The sequence below is a fragment of the Odocoileus virginianus genome, chromosome 17, assembly GCF_023699985.2.
Source record: "Odocoileus virginianus isolate 20LAN1187 ecotype Illinois chromosome 17, Ovbor_1.2, whole genome shotgun sequence".
NCBI lineage: Eukaryota > Metazoa > Chordata > Mammalia > Artiodactyla > Cervidae > Odocoileus > Odocoileus virginianus.
In genome coordinates, this window is record NC_069690.1 from 28,705,774 (window position 1) to 28,719,546 (window position 13,773).

The 13,773-nt window shown below is 43.3% G+C and overlaps 1 protein-coding gene across 4 annotated transcripts in view; it reads left to right on the forward strand.

Moving 5' to 3' along the window:
- SHISA6 (shisa family member 6) overlaps positions 1-13,773 on the forward strand; it is a 258,687-nt gene that overhangs the window by 113,824 nt on the left and 131,090 nt on the right. The window lies entirely within an intron of this gene.

Here is a 13,773-nt window from a genome sequence, read left to right on the forward strand (position 1 = left end):
AAAAAGATCTGCTGAACTGTTCACAACAGCCAGGACATGGAAGCAATCTAAATGTCCATCGACAGAGGAATGGATAAAGAAGATGTGGTACATATACACAATGGAATATTACTCAGCCATTAAAAAGAATAAAATCCTGCCGTTTGCAGCAACATGAATGGACCTAGAGAGTGTCATACTGAGTGAAGTTAAGTCAAACAGAGGGGAAATATTGTATGGCATCCCTTATGTGTGGAATCTAAAAGGAAATGATACAAATGAACTTACTTACAAAACAGAAACAGACTCATAGACTTAGAGAACAAACTTATGATGGCTGGGGGCAGATGTTTGTGTGTGGGGGGGTAAGTTAGGGAATTTGGGATAGTCATGTACACACTGCTATATGTAAAATGGATAACCAGAAGGACCTGTTGTATAGCACAGGGCACTCTGCTCAGTGTCATGTGGCAGGCTGGATGGGAGGGGACTTCAGGGGAGAACGGATGCATGTGTGTATATATGGCTGAGTCCCTTCATTGTTCACCTGAAATGACCACAGCATTGTTAACTGGCTACACCCCAATACAAAAGAAAATGTTCAAAAAGATCTGCTAAGGCCTGAGTCCTTGTAAACATGGCCTTATTTGGAAATAGAATTTTTGCAGATGTAACCAAGTGACAATGAGGTCACAGCAAAGGAAGGGTGAAGCTCTGTCCATTACAGCAATGGCTGATGCTATAGGAGAAGTGGAAACATAAGCTGGACAGAAAGGAACTGAAAACAAAGCGTGAGGGGAAGCAGGTGGCTCTCAGCAGCTCTTAACGAACTACCTTTTGGAGGGCAGCAGAGAAGCGGGGCAGTGACTGGGCTGGGCGGGCCAGGGTCAAGGAGAGCATTGTGTTTACAGCTGTGTGTCCGGAGGAGCTGAAGTGTGTCTGAGCCTGTTGAGGGAGGCAGCCTGATGACTAGGAAGGAGTGGGGTGCTTTGAGGAACTAAGTCCTTGAGAAGGTGAGAGGGGGTGGGTATTAACAAGGGTGTTTCACTCACTTTAGTAGATGGGGAGACAGAGGGAGAGGGTGGATGTCCATTTCCTATGAATGGGAGATTCCTTTCTTACGCTCCAGTCTCTTCATGGAGTAGGAAGCCAGGTCATCAGATGAAGGCGATGAGAACAAATGTTGGAGGTTCCAGGAATGAGGAGAAACCAGAAAAGACACTGGAAAGTGAAAGAGTGAACATTCTATGGGAAGGGAGCAGAATCACCAAGGAACCAGTGCCGCCTGAGGGGAGAGAGAGTGTCTTCCTTTTGACCTGACGTGGTTTCCTCTGGCTAGATCTTCACAAGTCTGTCTTTTCCAAAGCACATGTTCAGTCCCTCAGTCCAACGCTTTGTGACCCCACGGACTGTAGCCCGCCAGGCTCTCCTCTGTCCATGGAATTTCCCAGTCAAGAATACTGGATTGTATTACCATTTCCTTCTCCAGGGGATTTTCCCAAACCAAGGATCGAACCCTCAACTTTTGTGTCTCCTGCATTGGCAGGTGGATTCTTTACCACCAAGCCACCTGGGAAGCCCCATTTTCCAACACATGGGTAATGATTGCAGAGAGTACCCTAAACTGCCAAGGGATGGCAATATTACCAGCATGAACCTTGAAATTCCCCCCAAATAATGGGGAGCAGAAAGACCTTTCGGGAGCTTTAGATAATTGTGAACCTAAGACTGTTTCTTTCCTTTTTGCCTGGAGTATTTTGAAATATTCAGTACACTAGAGAAGGTTTGCCCCTCTAGTAATAATTATTATTATAGTAATGACTTATTGAAGAAGTGTAAAATGCTCTGTGCTTTATATGTGTTTGTGTACTTAACTTCAAATTCCTAACATCCTTATGAGGCCAACAGCATTCCCATTTTATGGATGAGGATATCTGAGGTTAATGGTTTGTCCAGAGCCACATGGCCTGTGTCAGAGCCAGGCTGATTTTTTTTGGAAGCCCGTGCTTTTACCGTCTGTCTATTATTGAGACATGTCTGGGGTATGTGAATATAAATCTATTCTCATTGATAGCTTCTAGGATATACATACTAGTTTGCACATTAAATTGCCTTCCCATTGGTAAATAGAGTCAGAAAAAAAATGATAGCCCCCCACCCTGCAATTCTTGCCTCTCCCGTTGCTGCTTTTGCTCTGTGTCTGTTGGATGGGTCTCTCTTGCGTGTTTCAGAAGAGGTGGAGTCCCTTAAGCAGAGGCAGGAAGCATGGCTTTCCTAGAAGCATGATTGAATGAATGGAACCCCAAGAATATTTAGGTTCTGTCCTAAATCACTGGTGAGTCATGCTAGGACTTTGTATAATTATTGAACCTCTCTGAGACTGTTGATTCATCTGCAGAATGGGGATAATATGAATATGGTCTTTAAATATTTTCTCTAGATAATAAAAGGCATTCACTGCCAACGTCTCCATGAAAGGCCACCCGATAAAACTCTATAAGATGTTAGAGGTTTTCAGCATCCTTCCATTGACCAATCCCCTCTAATCTGGATGCACTCAGAAGAAGCTCAGTGTTTTTGATGACAGAAGTCAAGAGTCAGAGGGGAAAACAGACCCCATCACCCCATGACTAAGCCACTGCCTATAACTCTGCATTGTGATAACAAAAGAGACCCTGGTGGTCCAGTGGTTAGGACTTCCCCTTCCAACGTAGGGGGTGTAGGTTCGATGCCTGGTCAGGGAGCTAAGATTCCCACGTGCCTCGTGGCCCCAAAACCTAAAAAAAAAAACATAAAACAGAAGCAGTGTTGTCACAAATTCAATAAAGACTTTAAAAATGGTTCACATCAAAAGAAATTTATTTTAAATATGAAGAGAGAGTCTGAGTGATTCACAAATTTCCCGGTTGACCCCTGCGTCTCTCCTAATCTCCTAAAAGGTTTGGGACATCGTAGGAGTCTTCCCTGCCTGCATCCTTTGCCCCTTCTCCCCAAGCCTGCTTCAGATCTCCTCTTGGCCAGGGTCCTGGCTCTCAATGAGACAGAACTGAAATGGTGTCATAGTCAGAGACGGGAAGTTTTGGTTAGATGCTGGGCATTTTTCCAAGGGGATTACAGCTAGCACATCTGAAGAAAAAATAAGTGGCACACTGGGGTCTCCTGAAATAGAAATCTACCTCTGTACCTGTACAGAGGAGGCCGTGGGCTGCCTGGGCATCGGGGAGAGCTCTGATCTGGGAATGTGCGGATTTTTGTCACAGCTGGCAATGACCTTGGACTGTTCGTTCTCCCTCCCGAGCCCCAGTTTCCTCGTCTGTGAATCTCGAGGCTAGAAAAGGTGACTTTGAAATCTCCTCCAGTTCTAAGATTCCCTGATTGTATCCTGTTGGCTGGGGGAGGAGAAGGGCTTCATCCTTCTAAAACCCTTGAAGATTAATGACACCACCAGTAAATACTCTCACTCTCTTTCACTCCCTTGGTAAATAATTAAGATGCACTAGAGATATGGTTTTCAAACTTTTATTTTTGAGCCATGTGATGCTTTCTTTAAAAAAAAAATACCCTAAAACAATAATATAATATACAAGAGAGTAATAGACAAGAGAGCACAGCAAAGCCCACCTATTGCAGTGGATGAAGTTGACCTAGAGTTTGCCCTTGACAAAGACAGAGACCTCTGCAGAGTATATGGGGCTTCCTTGCTGGCTCAGACAGTAAAGAATCTGCCTGCAATCCAGGAGACCCAGGTTTGATCCCTGGGTCAGGAAGAACCCCTGGAGAAGGAAATGACTACCTGCTCCAGTATTCTTGCCTGGAGAATCCCATGGGCAGAGGAGCCTGGTGGGTTACAGTCCATGGGTGTGCAAACAGTTGGACACGACTAAGCGACTAACACTTTCACTTCACACGGCGTACATATTGATGTTTTTGTTTGTTTGGTTTGGTTTCAAGCACAAAGTACCAGTTTTCGTAAACCCAAACCAGCAAAACTGATGATTCAGAGGACATTCATCTGAATGGAAATGGTTCTTTTATGAATGACTTTCTGTAAGATTTCTCTCTAATGCCGTGGTTGTTGTTACAGTTTAGTTGCTCAGTCGTGTCCAACTCTTTTGCGTCTCCATGGACTGTAGTCTGCCAGGCCCCTCTGTCCATGGGATTCTCCAGGCAAGAATACTGGAGTGGGTCACCATTTCCTTCTCCAGGGGATCTTCCCCATCCAGGGATGGAACCTGTGTCTCCTGCATTGGCAGGTGGATTTTTTCACCACTGAGCCACCTGGGAAGCCTATTGCCATGGTAACCAACCTGTAGTCTAGGTTCTGCCCCCACCTCCACCCTGCTTGCGAATCTCTTTCTTCTGTATTTGATGAGATCCCTTGTTTTCCTAGGGCCCAACGATAATAGGATGAGAAGCACCAAACCAAAAGTCAAGGTCGGGGGTTCGTTTGCAAAGTTGTCTGCCAGTGTGACCTTGACATTGCCTCTTTCCCCCTCTCTCTGGCTTACGTTTCTTCTTTTTTCCAACGAGAGTATCAGGGAGGGTGGCTCCCATACTCTTCTGGCCATCTGGAATTGCTTATCTCAGCCCTCTTAGCGGTGAACACCCGGCCTTCACCAGCTGGGCTGCACACCTGGCCCCTCCCCAGGTCTCCGGGCTCCAGAGTCAGCAGAGGGAAGACGCCAGAGGGAAGTCTTCGGGTTTGCCTGGAGTATTTACCGACAGCTCCACTAACTGCACAGACTCTGGAGGAAACGGCCCCCATGTGCTTATGTGAGCAAGCTCTTGAATTGTCACATAAAACAAAGCAGTCCCGGTAGCTGTTCTCCAGAGACTTTTAAACTAGTAAATAGTCGTCGTCAGTGCAAGCTGCAATTAGACCTGGCCTGCCCCCAGTTTACGCTGGTAGAACGAGCTCAGGGCCACTTTATTCACTCAACCGAAGGTGACCACGTGGAGAATGCAGGCCTCTGGGCTTCCAGCCCCAGATCCCTCGTGGAGTCGTGGGTCTGGGCTCTTGGGAACTAGAAGAGCCCTAGGATTTCCTGGAGGAAGAGCTCTCGGGCCAAATGGTAAAGCTCAAGCTCTCTGCAGTCCTGCCCTTGACTCCTTCTGTCCTGAGGTCAGCTTGAGGCGCTTGCAGAACAAGAGGACCCCAGGCAGTTCCCTGCAGGGGATAAAGGAAAGACCATGGTCTCCGCGTGAGTAGCAGCTAGCTCCCATATATTGAGGCTTATTGGTGCGGAGAATCAGACAAAGCGTTTGACACACAGGATCTCGTTTAATCCTCACCACCCTCCTGCCAGGTGGGTATTAGTGTCTGTGTTGGATAAATGCCTTGTCATTTACACAAGGAGAAGTGGCCCCCTCTCACTTCCTGGCCCCTATACTTCTTTTTATAAATGACATTTATTAGAAGTGTGTTTTTTCTTTTTCATATGAGGAAGTAAAAAGAGAAAAACAAAGAATGGCCCATGATCACACTCCCTAATACCAGATAACCTCTGTCAATAGTACAAAAATAAAAATAACACGTATACGTGTTTAGGAAATACAGACAGTAAAGAAAGTGATAAAGCTCAGAGGTAGGGACTTTCCTGCTGGTCCAGTGGCTGAGACTTCGTCTTCCAATGCAGAGGGTACAGGTTCAATCCCCGGCCAGGGAGCTGAGATCCCATATGCCTCGTGGCCAAAAAAACCAAAACATAAAGCAGAAGCAATACTGTAGTGAATAAAGATGTTAAGAAGCAGTCCGTATAAAAAAAGTCTTTAAAAATCTCAAAGGTAAAGACATCCCTTCCTTCTAAACTCTCTCCCCAAAGGAAAGAAAGTTTTAGTATTTTGGCTTCATGATTATTTGCAGAAAAAAAAAAATTTTAGTATAAAGCAGTCTACCTGTAATGGGTCTCTAGATAGACTCTCTGTGTATAGTATTTTCATTTTTACTTTGCTGTGTTGTTTTCCTTTAGTCGCTGAGTCAGCTTTTGCGACCCCGTGGACTGTAGGCCTCCAGGCTTCTCTGACCATGGGGTTCCTCAGGCAAGAATATTGGAGTGGGTTGCCATTTCCTTCTCCAGGGGATCTTCTCCTGCATTTGCGGGTGGATTCTTTACCACTGGGCCACCTGGGAAGCCCATTATATAAAAGGAATGATACTGAAACATTGCCCTACCCTTTGTTTTTTTTTCCCCTCCACTTTTTGTACCTTAAAGCTCTTCCCACATCAGCATGTAATGCAGCCCTCCCTTATCCTTTTTAACAGCTAGGTACTGTGTACTGCTCTATCACTTGGATTGTTCCCCCTGTTGACAGAAACCACTGTCATCAGTGCTTCACAGTCCTGCCTGGGGCTTTCCTGGTGGCTCAGTTGGTAAAGAATCTGCCTGCAATTCAGGAGACCTGGGTTCGATCCCTGGGTCAGGGAGATCTCCTGGAGGAAGAAATGGCAACCCACTCCAGTACTCTTGCCTGGGAAATTCCGTGGCCAGAGCAGCCTGGTGGGCTACAGTCCGTGGGGTCGCAAGAGTCAGACACGACTTAGTGACGAAACCACCACCTGTCTAGCCTAGTTCATATATTATGGAAGAACTTGAGAGCATACATGTAGGGGAAAGTCCTAGCACTGAGATACTGAGTCAATGGCCTGTCCTTCAAAGAGACGTCACTAATTTATCCTCCCACTGGCAGCAGTGAGAGAGCTCATTCCCCCAGCGCTGAGTCTTGTTGAATGCTTCAGTTTTGCCAAATCAATTTGTTGCATTTTTTTTTAAAGATAGCTCACATTTTGATTTGCATTTTCTTAATGATGAAAGTGAAAGTGAAAGGTCACTCAGTCGTGTCCGACTCTTTTCGACCCCATGGACTGTACAGTCCGTGGAATTCTCCAGGCCAGGATATTGGAGTGGGTAGCCATTTCCTTCTCCAGGAGACCTTCCCAACCCAGGGATCGAAACCAGGTCTCCCACATTGCAGGCAGATTCTTTACCAGCTGAGCCACCAGGGAAGCCCAGTTAATAATGAGTTAGGGTTAATCACATTTTTATATCTCCATTGACTTTTAAATTTTTTTCTTTTGGGGGGCAGGGTAATTTCCTATGCATATTCCTTGTTCATTTTCTCTAGTATATTTTTATTACTATTGTTGGTGGTTATGATTATTGATGGGCTTCCCGGATGGTGCCAGTGGGTTAAGAACCTACCTGCCAATGCAGGTACATGTAAGAGACGCGGGTTCGATCCTTGAGTTGGGAAGATCCCCTGGAGGAGGGCATGGCAACTCACTCCAGTATTCTTGCCTGGAGAATCCCCATGGACAAAGGATCCTGGTGGGCTTCAGTGATCCATAGGGTTGCAAAGAGTCAGACATGACTGAAGCAACTTAGCACGAACACACACAAGATTATTGATATGATGGAGCTTTTTGTAAGCAAAGGGAAACCCCTTTCTCACACATTCAACCCTAGGATATTACATGTGTTTTGATGTTGGTCTATGGCCTGTTTTCTGTGAAGAAGATCAGCAGTGACGTGGCTACAGAGCAAGGTCCCGGCCAGCACTGTCAAGCTTCCTTCCAACTTCCAGAGACCAGCTCCCCCGTCTGTTCTGAGCAAAGCAATCCTTTGCAAGCAGGCTCTAACGATGGAGCACTGTTGCCCCGATAAAGGAATCTACTTCTAGTTTTATTTTATCACAGTAATGTATTTTATTGCCCCATTTGCATACCAGATTTTCCAGGACAACTTCAGTATTACTCAAATTTATTTCTGTCAATAAAGACAATTTGTTAAATGTTATGTATAATCTAATTCACCAGTCTTTTCTTAATGAATTTTTAGATTTGTGTACCATATAGATTACAAATAAGCACATCCATGATTTTAGAAATTCTATAGTTTTACTTCTTACTTGACAGATTTCATCATCAGGCAGCTTTTTTTCTTCTCCTAATGAGGATTGGAGGATATTTTAGTCTCTTAGTTTTTAAAAACTGGAAATTCTTTGTTTCCTTTATTGTTGGAGAATAATTTGGCAGTGAATTAAATACTTGGGCAACAGTTCCATCTATGTATCTATGCATCGTCTATATAATCTGTGTATTCATCCATCATCCATCAATGGGTCTATCTATAGCTATCTTAGAAACAAAATAAAATAATTATTTGAGTCAGATATGTCCACAGAAGTATCTGGTTTCCTGATACCAGTATTTATCACATCCAAGAATTTCTTGGTATTTATATAACACTACATATGCATATATTTAAACAATGTAGTGATGTGTTATATGTTTTTTTTAATTATTTTTAATTGAATAGTAATTGCTTTACAATGTTGTATTGGTTTCTGGTGTACAACAGCATGAATCAGCTGTAAGTATACATATATCCCCTCCTTCAAACACCTTCCTCCTACCTCCCCCATCCCATCTCTCTAGGTGGTCACAGAGCCCCAAACTGAGCCCCTGTATTATATAGCAGCTTTGCATCAACTATCTGTTTTACACATGGTAGTGTATTTATGTTGGGGTTTCCCAGGTGGCTCAGTGGTAAAGAATCCACCTGCCAATCCAGGAGATGCAGATTTGATCCCTGAGTCGGGAAGATCCCCTCCCGAAGGAAATGGTAACCCACTCCAGTATTCTTGCCTGGGAAAGCCCATGGAGAGAGGAGCCTGGTGGGCTGCAGTTCATGGGGTTGCAAAAGAGTCAGACACAACTGAGTGACTGAGCACACACAGTAATGTATGTCGATGCTATTCTCTCAGTTCATCCTGGGCAGGAATAGAGATGCAGACATAGAGAACGGACTCGTGGATACAGCAGGAGGAGAGTGTGTTCAAGTTTTAAAACTCTCTATGATGTCATCCTGTTTCCCTTCAGCTAGTTGAGTGTGGTCCTTAACACTGCAAATAAGAATGCTCCATGTTGATACTTAGAGCTCTGGTTCATTTCCGCTGTGCAGAGTTGAATAGGGTTACATTATATGAATATACCTTGATTTATCCCAAGAGTTCTTTCCCCAGTTTATCTTTATTAGAAACAATATTGCTCACGAACATCCTTGCATGTATCTCCTTATGCGCACATTTGAGGATTTATCTCAGGCACAGACCTGAAGGTGAAATTGCTGGTTCTATGGTGCATCTATCATCAACTTTATTAACCATCACCAGGGTTCCTTCCAAAGCACTTGCACCAGTTTACACTCCCACCAGAAATGTGCAAGAGTTCTTGTTTCTGCCTCTACATGCCCAGAGTCCCAGGAATTTTTGTTTTTGCCAGTCTACTGGGTGCAAAATGTTACCTCATTATGGTTTTAATTTGAATTTCCCTGATTACTGTTGAGATGGAACACCACTTTATGCATATTGGACCTTCGGATTTTCTCTTCTGTGACTTACCTTTTCATCTCTTTGGCCTGTTTGTTTTTTTTTCCTATTGAATTGTTTTACTTTCTTATTAATTTGAAGTTATTTGTGTATTCTGGGTATTAATATAAACATATGTTTCTACCCATTGACTTATAGTTTCATGATTGCTTTTGAAATATCATAGTTTAACTCTTTCTGGTTTATGAATGAGCATAGATTTTATTTTCATTACTGGTTAATACAGAAGTCTCAAATTGTTAAAGTTCAACAAAAAGAAGTGTACCTTTACTTTTAGAAGGTGATTTAACCAGAAACAGATACAGACAAAGAAACAAACTCAACAAAATAAGAAAAAACACTTCTTGAACTTTTTTTTATTATGGTATAATTGATATACAAAATTATATTAGTATTTGACATTTGTATATAATACACTGCAAAATGATCGTTATAGTAAGCCTAGTTACCATCTGTCACCGTGCAAACATAATACAATATTATTGACTACATTCCCCAGGCTGAACTATATACCCCCATGATTTATTTATTTTATAACTGGAAGTTTGTGCTTCTCCATCTCCTTCATCCATTTTGTCTCTCCTCCATCCTCTCCTGTCTACTGAAATAATGGTCTCAAAAGTCTTTAAAAGGTTGCTTCGCTTTCTGTAGGTTTAGTGTTTTATGAAGTTGGTTTGCATTTCTCCCTTTTTTTCTAAATGGCATTTCACTAGTGTATATATCTAGATATCGATCCTTCTAATATATGTCTGATATTTGACTAAAGATTAAAGTCTTCTATCTGCTCAGAAAAAGTCTATTAACTTTTAATTATTGCTTCTGAATTATCCCTTCTGTTTTTCCCCTGGGCATCTTATTTTAAATAGATAGTAACTTCTAGGGTTGTCCTTTTTTTTCTCATCTTTTCTCCTGTCTTGTCTCTCTGTCCTTCCCCACTGAGCACCCAGTATGTCCCTCTCATTGGAACTGACTTCACCAATTTCTTCAGCATCCATAGGCTTGTCCCTATTTACAACTCAGGCAAACTGTCTAGGTTACTTTGTTTCACTCCCATAGCTGTGGGTGGAATTTAACCAGTGCAAAATTCTCATAAATTTTATTGAGGTCATCATTCAGATATTACCTCATTTTCCCCCTCCTATTTTTTATAGCACATCTCTTTTACAGAGAAACTTTCTGTTTACTCATAGCTGCTTTCTTTTTTTTTTTTTTTAAAAAGAAAAAATATATGTATATATATAATTTATTTACTTCGGCTATGCTGCGTCTTTGTTGCTGCATGTCAGCTTTCTCTTACTTTGGGGACTCCTCTTGCCGAGCACAGGTTGTGGGTCTGCAAGCTTCAATTGTTGTGGTGCACAGACTTAGCTGCCTGGAGGACAGTGGCATCTTTCTGGACCAGGGATCCAATCTGTGTCCGCTGCCCTGGCAGGTGAATTCTTAACCACTGGACTGCCAGGGAAGCCCCACCTTTGTGGGACCTGATCCGGGGCTGTGTGTGTGGTGTTGACACGTGGGTGTGTATCCATGCTACTTGAGTGTGCTCACAGAGCACCCCCTAGCCTCTGCTTGGAGCTCTGCTGGGTGTAGGGTCATTTCTCTGGAACTGCAGGTTGGGCAAAATTTGTGCTGCTGCGGCCTTCACCTTGATGCCCAGCAGGAGGGCATGGACTTGGGGTCAAGGCTGCAGAGAAGAAAAGCGACTCCTGTGGGTCCTGGCTCAAGTCTCAGGGAAGAGTCACATCTACACTTGGTTCAGACCGAGGGGTGAGCTGGCTTGGGGAGGGCTATAGAAAGATTGTGCATGTAGAGATGGGTACACCTGGCTGGGATCCAGGGTCTGCCACTGCCTAGCTCCATGAACTCAGAAAACTGACCGTTGTTACACAGGGCTCTTGTGAGGAGGAAATGAAGCCAGGTGTGCAAGAGAGAACTGACAAGGGGTTTGGAGTCAGAAGACCAGGATGCTCTGTGGAAAATCTAAAAAGAAATGATACAAATGAACTTATCTACAAAACGGACTCACAGATTTAGAGAATGAGTTTATGGTTGCCAGGGGTAAGGTTGGGGGGGACGGAGAGATAATTAGGGAGTTTGAGATGGTCATGTACACACTGGTATATTTTCAATGGATAACCAGTGAGGATCTACTGTATAGAACAGGGAACTCTGCTCAATATTATGCAGCAGCCTGAATGGGAGGGGAGTTTGGGGGAGAATGGATACATGCATATGTATGGCTGAGTCCCTTCACTGTTCCCCTGAAACTATCACAACATTGTTAATTGGCTATAGTCCAATACAAAATTAAAAGTTAAAAAAAAAAAAGACCAGGATGCTAGTGATGGCTCAGTCATCTTCCAACTTCCCACCCTTGGCCTCAGTTTTTCTACCAATAAAATGGGAGAATAATATTTTAATACTAGAGAACTTACAATGCAGTAATGATTAAAACTTTAAGAAAATCGTGTATGAATGATCTTTGTAAACTGCATAATGCTACAAAATGTTTGCTGTTGTGTCACACAGATGAAACCACGTTTTCAGAGGCTCTGTCCCTCTGTCTGGCCCACAGTAGGGATTGGGTGATTGAGTTGGCTTTCAATCAAGCTCAGCCCCAAAGCAGTAAGCAGCACTTAGCCCTGAGGGACCTTGTTCCAGCTGACAGATTAGGATGATTTCAAGTAGCAAAGGTACTGTTTTATGTGCCATCTCTCTCAGTATTGATTTGTTTATCAAAAATCTTATTTATAAGGAGCACAAAAATAAACCAAACTCTGCAGGATGTATCAGAGGTTCTGAATTAATGAGGTCCAAATTTATGAGGGTTCAGAATTGCTACTTCCATTTCTTACTCTTCTGTTGTTGGGAGGGGCAGTGGGGGGGAAGTAACTTGTTATAGGACAAGGGCCCCCCTTTCCTTGGGGCTTGTACTGTACCCCTCCACACTCCCTCGTCCTTCTCTCCTTCATCCCTCAATGAAGTTGCATTTTTCCGGGATGAGAGTTGGGTTTCTGGAGTCGTGACATGGCTTGGGATATGGGCAGAAGCCTCTTAGTTCAGCTCTAATAATTCTTTTCTATAAAATTCTGGGTTGTGACTACAGTCTTTTACAGCCAGAAAGTTCCTCATGGAAAGCTGTGTGCCCCAAAGAAAGAGGTATTTATTCCAGAGTGGAGGATGTTATGGGATACAGTGGTAAAATTCTTTTATATTCCTGATACACTTGGAGTATGGATCTCAGAGTTTGGACCTTGGACTCAGCAGCAGCAGTATCATCAGGGTGACAGGATAGAAATGCAAGCTCTTGAGGCCCATCCCAGATCAATTGACTCAGAAATTCTGGGGATGGGGCCCGGCAGGCTTTAATCTGCCCTTCTGTTTTTTTCTGATGCACACTCAGGGTTGAGACCCTCTGATCTGGGAGAAGGAAGAAACTGGTCCAGCCAGATTCCACTCTTCAGAGGAAGGATGCTGGAGTCCAGGACCTAAATAGAGGGCGGGGCAAGGCACCCATGAGGACTCCAGCAAGCGCTCATTGCCGCCGCCCCCCCCATGAGCAAACTGAACTTCGGTTGTTTATGCGTTTACTCTTCTTCCCTGTGTGAAAATGTTAGTCACTCAGTCGTGTCCAACTCTTTGCAACCCCATGGACTACAGCCCGCCAGGCTCCTCTGTCTGTGAAATTCTCCAGGCCAGAATACTGGAGTGGGTTTCCATTCCCTTCTCCAGGGGATCTTCCAACCCAGGGATCAAACTGGGGCCTCCCAGATTGCAGACAGATTCTTTATTATATGAGCCACCATGAGAACCACTTGGAGACCTCCTTTAAAAAAAACAAAAAACAAAACACCTCCTGATCAACTGAATCAGAATCCCTGGAGCAGTGTAAGGACATCTGTATTTTTAAAAGCTTCTGGATGAATCCAACATACACCCATTTTTTGATACCTAATGCAGAGGATGCATTGCTCAGAAAAAATGTGATTTAGGTTATCTACATTTATTGTACATTTTTCCATTGGAAATGTATTTCACCTATTTATATTATAATGACATGCTCATTATAGGAAAAAACTTGGAAAATGCAGAAAAGCTGAAAGGAGAGAAGAAATAAAACTCATGTTCCAACTATCTAAAGGTGGTAGTCGGCATCAGTGTGTTTTCTTTCAATCTTGTTTTTTTGTTGTTGTTTTAAACTACACTGGTTTGCATTTTTTACAGAATTGTGGTCATACTTACTATAGTATTTTCTTCCACTTTTTTACTTAACTTTACATCTTAGGTACTCTTCTCAGTTTTTAATTGTTAAGTACAGTTTTTAACATGCTCTTGTGGCAACATGACATATTTGTGGCTTTCTCCACTTTCACATGTATATACTTCAAGATGGCATTTAGAGAGGTC